Raw genomic sequence first — 12,192 nt, forward strand, 5'->3', positions numbered from 1 at the left:
TAATGTCACAATCAATCTGACAAAATGGCTAATAATGCCTGGAGGAATGTATTTTTGTGAATTTTACTTAACAAAATATGTGTAAGGTTTGTAAAGACACACGTTAATTTTTTTTAACTTAATTTTACAGTATAGCTGTCATACTTTATATGAAAGTTTTATAAACATAACTCCAAAACCAAACATGCAATCCGTCTAAAAATGTCTGTAATATTTATTATATGTGAGTTTTATCAGAATCAGGTATTTTGGTATGGTTTAGAAATAAAAAATAAGGTTTTACTCATAGTGATAGTATAACTGCCACACTCAATATGACAGTTATTTAAACATAACTCCTGAAACACGAATGCAAAATGACTAATAATGCTTAGAGAAATGTATATTTGTGAATTTTACTGGAAAACAATATTTTGTAAGGTTTGTAAAGATACAAATTAGTGTTTTATTACTCAATATGATGGTATAACTGTCATGCTAAATATAAAAGTTATATAAACATAACTCCAAAACCAAACATACTTTGTGTCTAAAAAGTCCTGTAATATTGTATCGATGTGGGTTTTACCAGAATCAAGTATTTTGGTAAGGTTTACAAATACAAAAAATAGGTTTTACTCATAATGACAGTATAACTGCCACATTCAAAATGACAGTTATATAAACATAACGCCAAAACCAAACATGCATTATGTCTAAAAATGCCTGTAATATTGTATCTATGTGAGTTTTACCAGAATCAGGTATTTTGGTAAGGTTGAAAAATAAAAAAATTAGGTTTTAATCATAATGACAGTATAACTGTCACATTGACTGCCCCCAAACATGCATTATGTCTAAAAATGCCTATAATTTTGTATCCATGTGAGTTTTACTAGAATCAGTTGTTTTTGTAAGGTTTACAAATACAAAATATTAGTTTTACTCATATTGACAGTATACTGTCACAATCAATCTGACAATATGGCTAATAATGCCTTGAGGAATGTATCTTTGTGAATTTTACTGGAAATAATATTTTGTAAGGTTTGTAAAGACACGAGTTAGTTGTTTTTTGTATACAATTTTACAGTATAGCTGTCATACTATATATGAAAGTTATATAAACACAACTCCAAAACCAAATATGCAATACGTGAGTTTTATCAGAATCAGGTATTTTGGTAAGGTTTACAAAAACAAAAATTAGGTTTTACTCATAGTGACAGTATAACTGCCACACTCAATATGACAGTTATTTAAACATAACTCCTAAAACACAAATGCAAAATGACTAATAATGCTTAGGAAAGGTATATTTGTGAATTTTACTGGAAAACAATATTTTGTAAGGTTTGTAAAGATACAAATTAGTTGTTTTTTTTTCCCTCAATATGATGGTATAACTTTCATACCAAATATGAACGTTATATGAACATAACTCCAAAACCAAACATGCTTTATGTCTAAAAATTCCTGTGATATTGTATCGATGTTGTACAAAAAATAGGTTTCACTTGTAATGACAGTATAACTGCCACACTCAATATGACAGTTATTTAAACATAACTCCTAGACCAAACATGATAAATGGCTAATTATACCTGGAGAAATGTATCTTTGTGAGTTTTACTGGGAAAAATAAAAAGAGTAAGGTTTATAAAGACACAAGTTATATTTTTTACTCATTATAATGGTATAACTGTCATACTAAATATGAAAGTTGTACCTGGAGAAATGTTTTACTGGGAAAAATAAAAAGAGTAAGGTTTATAAAGACACAAGTTATATTTTTTACTCATTATAATGGCATAACCAAACATGCATTGTGTCTAAAAATGCCTGTAATTTTAAATCTATGTGAGTTTGACCAGAATCAGGTATTTTGGTAAGGTTTAAAAATACAAAAAGTAGGTTTTACTCATAATGACAGTATAACTGCCACGTTCAAAATTACAGTTATTTAAACATAAGTCCTAATTTAAACATGCTAAATGGCTAATTCTGCCTGGAGAAAGGTATGTTTGTGAGTTTAACTGGAAAATAAAAATATTTTGTAAGGTTTGTAAAGACACAAGTTAGTTTTTTTTATTCAATATGTTTGTATAACTGTCATAATAAATGTAAATTTTATATGAACATAACTCCAAAACCAAACATGCATTATGTCTAAAAATGCGGGTAATATTGTATCTATGTGAGTTTTACCAGAATCAGGTATTTTGGTAAGGTTGAAAAATACAAAAATTAGGTTTTACTCATAATGACAGTATAACTGCCACATTGACTGCCCCCAAACATGCATTTTGTCTAAAAATGCCTATAATTTTGTATCCATGTGAGTTTTACTAGAATCAGTTGTTTTTGTAAGGTTTACAAATACAAAATATTAGTTTTACTCATAATGACAGTATACTGTCACAATCAATCTGACAATATGGCTAATAATGCCTTGAGGAATGTATCTTTGTGAGTTTTACTGGAAAAAATATTTTGTAAGGTTTGTATAGACAAGAGTTAGGTTTTTCTTTTTACACAATTTTACAGTATAGCTGTCATACTATATATAAAAGTTATATAAACACAACTCCAAAACCAAATATGCAATATGTGAGTTTTATCAGAATCAGGTATTTTGGTAAGGTTTACAAAAACAAAAATTAGGTTTTACTCATAGTGACAGTATAACTGCCACACTCAATATGACAGTTAATTAAACATAACTCCTAAAACACAAATGCAAAATGACTAATAATGCCTATAGAAAGGTATATTTGTGAATTTTACTGGAAAACAATATTTTGTAAGGTTTGTAAAGATACAAATTATTTTTTGTTTTTTACTCAATATGATGGTATAACTTTCATACTAAATATGAAAGTTATATAAACATAACTCCAAAACCAAACATGCTTTATGTCTAAAAATTCCTGTAATATTGTATCGATGTGGTACAAAAAATAGGTTTTACTCATAACGACAGTATAACTGCCACGCTCAATATGACAGTTGTTTAAACATAACTCCTAAACCAAACATGATAAATGGCTAATTATACCTGGAGAAATGTATTTTTGTGAGTTTTACTGGGAAAAAAATAAAAGTAAGGTTTATAAAGACACAAGTTATTTTTTTTTACTCAATATAATGGTATAGCTGTCAAACTAAATATGAAAGTTGTATAAACATAACTCCAAAACCAAACATGCATTATGTCTAAAAATGCCTGTAATATTGTATCTATGTGATTTTTACCAGAATCAGGTATTTTGATAAGGTTTACAAATACAAAATCTAGGTTTTACTCATAATGACAGTATAACTGCCACACTCATTATGACAGTTAATTAAACATAACTCCTAAACCAAACATGATGAATGGCTAATTATACCTGGAGAAATGTATATTTGTGAGTTTTGCTGCAAAAAAAAAAAAAAAAAGGTTTATAAAGACACGTTTTTTTTTTTTACTCAATATAATGGTATAACTGTCATACTAAATATGAAAGTTATATAAACATAACTCCAAAACCAAACATGTTTTATGTCTAAAAATTCCTGTAATATGGTATCTATGTGAATTTAACCAGAATCAGGTATTTTGGTAAGGTTTACAAATACAAAAAAAATACGTTTTACTCATAATGACAATATAACTGCCACATTTAACATGACAGGTATTTAAACATAATACCTAAACCACAAATGCAAAATGGCTAATAATGCCTGGAGCAATGTATCTTTGTGAGTTTTCCTGGAAAAAAAAATAAAAAATGGTAAGGTTTGTAAAGACACAAGTTAGTTTTTTACTTATTGTGACAGTATAACTGGCATACTAAATATAAAAGTTAAATAAACATAACTCCAAAACCAAACTTGCAATACGTCTAAAAATGCCTGTAATATTGTATCTATGTGAGTTTTACCAGAATCAGGTATTTTGGTAAGGTTTAAATATACACAAATTTGGTTTTACTCATAATGACAGTATAACTGCCACGTTTAATATGACAGTTTTGTAAACATAACTCCTATACCACACATGCAAAATGGTTAATAATGCCTGGAGAAATGTATCTTTGTGAGTTTTACTGGAAAAAACGAATTTGTAAGGTTTATAAAGATACAAGTTAAATTTTTTACTCAATATGATGATAAACTGTCATACTAAATATGAAAGTTATATTAACATAACTCCAAAACCAATGCATCTATGTTCGTTTTACTAGAATCAGGTATTTTGGTAAGGTTTCCAAAAACAAAAAATAGGTTTTACTCATAATGACAGTATAACTGCCACATTCAATATGACAGTTATGTAAACATAACTCCTAAACCACACATGCAAAATGGTTAATAATGCCTGGAGAAATGTATCTTTTTAAGTTTTACAATTTTGTAAGGTTTGTAAAGACTGCGATGAGATGGCGACTTGTCCAGGGTGTACCCCGCCTTCCGCCCGATTGTAGCTGAGATAGGCTCCAGCGCCCCCCCGCAACCAAAAAGGGAATAAGCGGTAGAAAATGGATGGATGAATGGGTTTGTAAAGACATAAGTTATTTTTTTCTTACTCAATATGACAGTAAAACTGTCATACTAAATGTAAACAAATTATAAACATAACTCCAAAACTAAACATGCATTATGTCTAAAAATGCCTGTAATATTGTATTCATGTGAGTTTAACTAGAATCAGTTGTTTTTGTAAGGTTTGCAAATACAAAATATTGGTTTAACTCACTATAACAGTATACTGTCACATTCAATCTGACAGTTATTTAAACATAACTCCTAAACCAAACATGTTTTATGTCTAAAAATTCCTGTAAAATTGTATCTATATGAGTTTTACCAGAACCAGGCATTTTGGTAAGGTTTACAAATACAAAAAATAGTCCAGGGTGTACCCCGCCTTCCGCCCGATTGTAGCTGAGATAGGCTCCAGCGCCCCCCGCGACCCCAAAGGGAATAAGCGGTAGAAAATGGATGGATGGATAACAGTCAGATTGAATTTGACAGTATACTGTCATAGTGAGTAAAACCTAATTTTTGTATTTGTAAACCTTAAAAAAATACCTGATTCTAGTAAAACTCACATAGATTCAATATTACAGGCCTTTTAGACGGATTGCATGTTTGATATTGGAGTTATGTTTATATAACTTTTACATTTATTATGACAGTTATACAAACATATTGAATAAAAAAAACTATTTTCTGTCTTATCAAACCTTACAAAATATTTTTTTCCCTGTAAAACTCACAAAGATACATTTCTCCAGGCATTATTAGCCATTTTGCATGTGTGGTTTAGGAGTTATGTTAACATAACCGTCATATTGAGGGTGGCAATTATACTGTCATTATGAGTAAAACCTAATTTTTGTATTTATAAACCTTACCAAAATTCCTGATTCTGGTAAAACTCACATAGATACAATATTACAGGCATTTTTAGACATAATGCATGTTTGGTTTTGGAGTTATGTTTGTATACATTTTTCCAGGCATTATTAGCTATTTATCATGTTTGGTTTAGGAGTTACGTTTAAATAACTGTTGTATCAAATAATGCAGTTATACTGTCATTATGAGTAAAACCCAAGTTTTGTATTTGTAAACCTTACCAAAATACCCGAATCTGGTAAAACTCATATAGATTCAATATTCCAGGCAGTTTAAGACGGATTGCAAGTTTGGTTTAGGAGTTTGGTTTTGGAATGATGTTTATATTACTTATATAACTGCCACACTCAATATGACAGTTAATTAAACATAACTCCTAAAACACAAATGCAAAATGACTAATAATGCCTATAGAAAGGTATATTTGTGAATTTTACTGGAAAACAATATTTTGTAAGGTTTGTAAAGATACAAATTATTTTTTGTTTTTTACTCAATATGATGGTATAACTTTCATACTAAATATGAAAGTTATATAAACATAACTCCAAAACCAAACATGCTTTATGTCTAAAAATTCCTGTAATATTGTATCGATGTAGGTTTTACCAGAATCAGGTATTTTGGTAAAGTTTACAAATACAAAAAATAGGTTTTGCTCATAATGACAGTATAACTGCCACACTCAATATGACAGTTGTTTAAACATAACTTCTAAACCAAACATGATAAATGGCCAATTATGCCTGGAGAAATGTATCTTTGTGAGTTTTACTGGAAAACAATATTTTGTAAGGTTTGTAAAGATACAAATTAGTTTTTTTTTTACTCAATATATAATGGTATAACTGTCATACTAAATATGAAAGTTATATAAACATAACTCCAAAACCAAACATGCTTTATGTCTAAAAATTCCTGTAATATTGTATCGATGTGGGTTTTACCAGAATCAGGTATTTTGGTAAGGTTTACAAATACAAAAAATAGGTTTTACTCATAATGACAGTATAACTGCCACACTCAATATGACAGTTATTTAAACATAACTCCTAAACCAAACATGATAAATGAATGTTTGGTTTTGGAGTTAGGTTTATATAACTTTTACATTTAGTATGATAGTAATAATGTCATATTGAGTAAAAAAAATAACTTGTGTCTTTACAAACCTTACTTTTTTTTTCCAGTAAAACTCACAAATATACGTTTTTCCAAGCATTATTAGCCATTTAGCATGTGTGGTTTAGGAGTTATATTTAAATAACTGCATTATTGAGTGTGGCAGTTATACTGTCATTATGAGTAAAACCTTATTTTTGTATTTGTAAACCTCACCAAAATACCTGATTGTAGTAAAACTCACATAGATACAATATTACAGGCATTTTTAGACATAATGTATGTTTGGTTTTGGAGTTATGTTTAAATAACTTTCATATTTAGTATGACAGTTATACTGTCATATTGAGTAAAAGAAAAACTAACTTGTGTCTTTAAAAACCTTACAAAATATATATATATTTTTTCAGTAAAACTCACAAAGGCATTATTAGTCATTTTGTATGTGTGGTTTAGGAGTTATGTTTAAATAACTGTCAGATTGAATGTGACAACATACTGTCATAGTGAGTAAAACCGATATTTTGTATTTGCAAACCTTAAAAAAACAACTGATTCCAGTAAAACTCACATGGATACAATGTTACAGGCATTTTTAGACATAATGCATGTTTGGTTTTGGAGTTTTGTTTATATACATTTTACATTTAGTATGACAGTTATACTGTCATTTGGAGTAAAAAAAAAAACTAACGTGTCTTTACAAACCTTACAAAATATTTTTTTTTTTTCAGTAAAACTCACAAAGATGCATTTCTTCAGTCATTATTAGACATTTAGCATTTTTGTTTTAGGAGTTATGTTTAAATAACTGTCATTTTGAACGTGGCAGTTATACTGTCATTATGAGTAAAATGTAATTTTTGTATTTGTAAACTCTACCAAAATACCTGATTCTGTTAAAACTCACATAGATTCAATATTACAGTCATTTTTAGACGGATTGCATGTTTGGTTTTGAAGTTATGTTTAGATAACTTTCAAATTTATACCATCATATTGAGTAAAAAAAACTAACTTTTGTCCAAACAAACCTTACAAAATATATTTTTTTCCAGTAAAACTCAAAAAAATACATTTCTCCAGGCATTATTAGCCATTTTGCATCTGTGGTTTAGAATTTATGTTTAAATAACAGTCAGATTGAATGTGACAGTATACTGTCATAGTGAGTAAAACCAAAATGTTGTATTTGTAAACCTTACAAAAACAAATGATTCTACTAAAACTCACTTGGATACAATATTATAGGCATTTTAAGATATAATGCATGTTTGGTTTAGGAATGATGTTGAAAAACTCTTTTATTGATTTTTTCGCATTATATCTGGATTTTAAAAACATCACTGTCATATTGAGCAAAAAAACTACTTTTTGTAATTGCAAGCCTTAAAAAAGCATATGTTTCGAGTAAAACTCACAAGGATGCATTGTTTTAGGCTTTATTAGCCATTTTGCATGTGTGGTTAGGAAGTTATATTTAAAAAAATGTCAAATTGATTAGAGAAGTTATACTGTCATTATGAGTAAAACCTAATTTTTGTATTTGTAAACCTTATTAAATTACCTGATTCTGGTAAAACTCACATAGATACAATATTTTAGGCATTTTTAAACATAATGCATGTTTAGTTTTGGAATTATGTAACTTTCATATTTAGTATGAAAGTTATACAGTCATATTGAATTAAAAAAACTAACTTTCAAATTTGCAAACCTTACAAAATATATTTTTCCTAGTAAAACTAACAAAGACACATGTCTACAGGCTTTATTAGAAATTTTTCATGTTTGGTTTAGGAATTATGTTGAAAAACATTTGTATTGCTTTTTCCGCATCATTAGAGGATTTTAAGAACATTGCTGTCATATTGAGTAAACAACTACTTTTTGTAATTGCAAGCCTTAAAAAAGCATATGTTCGAGTAAAACTCACAAGGATGCATTGTTTTAGGGATTATTAGCATTTTTGCATGTGTGGTTAGGAAATTATGTTTAAATAACTGTCATTTTGAATGTGGCAGTTATCCGTCATTATGAGTAAAACCAAATTTTTGTATTTGTAAACCTTACCAAAATACCTGATTCTAATAAAACTAACATAGATTCAATATTACAGGCATTTTTAGACGGAATGCATGTTTGGTTTTGGAGTTATGTTTATATAACTTTAATATTTAGTATGACATTTATATTGTCATATTAAGTAAAAAAGAACTAACTTGTGTCTTTACAAACCTTACAAAATATTTTTTTTTCCCATTAAAACTCACAAAGATACATTTCTCCAGGCATTATTAGCCATTTAGCATGTTTGGTTTAGGAGCTATGTTTAAATAACAGTCATATTGAGTGTGGCACTTATAATGTCACTATCAGTAAAACCTTTTTTTTTTATTTGTCAACCTTACCAAAATACCTCATTTTGGTAAAACTCACATAGATTCAATATTACAGACATTTTTAGACGGATTGAAAGTTTGGTTTTGGAGTCATGTTTATATATTTTTTGCATGTAGTATGACAGTTATACTGTCATATTTAGTAAAAAAAACTAACGTGTGTCTTTACAAACCTTACAAAATATTTGTCCTAGTAAAACTCACAAAGATACATTTCTCCAGGCATTATTAGCCATTTTGCATGTGTGGTTTAGGAGTTATGTTTACATAACTGTCAGATTGAATGTGACAGTATACTGTCATAGTGAGTAAAACCTATTTTTTATATTTGTAAACCTTACCAAAATACCTGATTCTGGTAAAACTCACATAGATACAATATTACAGGTAATTTTGGACAAAATTCATGGTTTTTTTTGGAGTTATGTTCATATAACTTTCATATTTAGTATATACCATCATATTGAGTAAAAAAAACAACTACCTTGTGTCTTTATAAACCTTACAAATTATTTTGTTTTCTGTAAAACTCACAAAGATACATTTCTCCAGGCATTATTAGCCATTTATCATGTTTGGTTTAGGAATTATGTTTAAATACCTGTCATGTTAAATGTGGCAGTTATATTGTCATTATGAGTAAAACCTATTTTTTGTATTTGTAAACCTTACCAAAATACCTGATTCTGGTAAAACTCACATAGATACAATATTACAGGAATTTTTAGACATAAAATATGTTTGGTTTTGGAGTTATGTGTATATAACTTTCATATGGCGCAGTGGAAGAATGGCCGTGCGCGACCCGAGGGTCCCTGGTTCAATCCCCACCTACTACCAACCTCGTCATGTCCGTTGTGTCCTGAGCAAGACATTCACCCTTGCTCCTGATGGGTGCTGGTTAGCGCCTTGCATGGCAGCTCCCTCCATCAGTGTGTGAATGTGTGTGTGAATGGGTAAATGTGGAAGTAGTGTCAAAGCGCTTTGAGTACCTTGAAGGTAGAAAAGCGCTATACAAGTACAACCCATTTATCATTTATATTTAGTATGACAGTTATACTGTCAAATTGAGTAAAAAATAACAAACTTGTAATTTTACAAACCTTACAAAATATTTTTTTCCAGTAAAATTCACAGAGATACATTTTTCTACGCATTATTAGTCATTTTGCATGTGTGGTTTAGGAGTTATGTTTAATTAGCTGTCAGATTGAATGTGACAGTATACTGTCATAGTGAGTAAAACCAATATTTTGTATTTGCAAAACTTACAAAAAAACAACTGATTCTAGTAAAACTCACATCAATACAATATTACAGGCATTTTTAGACATAATGCATGTTTGGTTTTGGAGTTATGTTTATACTACTTTTACATTTAGTATGACAGTTATACTGTCCATCCATCCATCCATTTTCTACCGCGTATTCCCTTCGGGGTCGCGGGGGGCGCTGGAGCCTATCTCAGCGACAATCGGGCGGAAGGCGGGGTACACCCTGGAAAAGTCGCCATCTCATCATATTAAGTAAAAAAAACTAAATTGTATCTTTACAAACCTTACAAAATATGTTTTTCCAGTAATCTCACAAAGATACATTTCTCCAGGCATTATAGCCATTTTGCATGTGTGGTTTTGTAGTTATGTTTAAATAACTGTCAAATTGAATGTGACAGTATACTATCATGGTGAGTAAAACCAATAATTTGTAGTTGCAAACCTTACTACAACAATTGATTTTAGTAAAACTCGCATGGATACAAAATGACAGGCATTTTTAAACATAATGCATGTTTGGTTTTGGAGTCATGTTTATATATTTTTTACATTTAGTATTACAGTTATACTGTCATATTGAGTAAAAAAAACTAACTTGTGTCTTTATAAACCTTAAAAAAAATGTTTTTCCAGTAAAACTCACAAATATACATTTCTCCAAGCATTATTAGCCAATAACTATGTTTGGTTTAGAGTTATGTTTAAATAACTGTCATATTGAGTGTGGCAGATATACTGTCATTATGAGTAAAACCTATTTTTTGTATTTGTAAAATTACCAAAATAACTGATTCTGATAAAACTCACATGGATAAAATATTACAGGATTTTTAGACATAAAGCATGTTTCCATCATATTGAGTAAAAAAAACTAACTTGTGTCTATACAAACCTTACAAAATATTTTTCTTCCAGTAAAACTCACAAAAATACATTTCTCCAGTTATTATTAGCCATTTTGCATCTGTGGTTTAGAATTTGTGTTTAAATAACAGTCAGATTGAAAGTGACAGTATACTGTCATAGTGAGTAAAACCTAATTTTTGTATTTGTAAACCTTAACAAAATACCTGATTCTAGTAAAACTCACATAGATTCAATATTACAGGCATTTTTAGACGATTGCATGTTTGGTATTGGAGTTATGTTTATATAACTTTTACATTTATTATGACAGTTATACAAACATATTGAATAAAAAAAAACTATTTTGTGTCTTATCAAACCTTACAAAATATTTTTTTTCCTGTAAAACTCACAAAGATACATTTCTCCAGGCATTATTAGCCATTTTTCATGTGTGGTTTAGGAGTTATGTTTACATAACCGTCATATTGAGGGTGGCAGTTATACTGTCATTATGAGTAAAACCTAATTTTTGTATTTATAAACCTTACCAAAATTCCTGATTCTGGTAAAACTCTCATAGATACATTATTACAGGCATTTTTAGACATAATGCATGTTTGGTTTTGGAGTTATGTTTATATACATTTTTCCAGGCATTATTAGCCATTTATCATGTTTGGTTTAGGAGTTATGTTTAAATAACTGTCATATCAAATAATGCAGTTATACTGTCATTATGAGTAAAACCCAGGTTTTGTATTTGTAAACCTTACCAAAATACCTGATTCTGGTAAAACTCACATAGATTCAATATTCCAGGCATTTTTAGACGTATTGCAAGTTTGGTTTTGGAGTTTGCAGCCGATCAGCTGCTGTTGACGGTCCCTGACACAAGGCTGAAGCTTAGAGGTGACAGAGCTTTCGCCGTTGCTGCTCCCAAGCTCTGGAACGACCTACACCTGAGTGTTAGACAAGCCTCCTCTCTTCCTGTTTTTAAATCTCTCTTAAAAACATACTTTTATTCCATGGCTTTTAACGCTGAGTGATATCCATCCTGCAATGGCGCCCCATAATACACCTGCTGTGATCCTGTTTTTATGTTTTTATGTTTTTATTAATTCTATTTTAATTATTTATTTTTTTATCGTATTCTGTTT

This window comes from Nerophis lumbriciformis, linkage group LG15 (assembly GCF_033978685.3).
Source record: "Nerophis lumbriciformis linkage group LG15, RoL_Nlum_v2.1, whole genome shotgun sequence".
In the NCBI taxonomy this organism is placed as follows: domain Eukaryota; kingdom Metazoa; phylum Chordata; class Actinopteri; order Syngnathiformes; family Syngnathidae; genus Nerophis; species Nerophis lumbriciformis.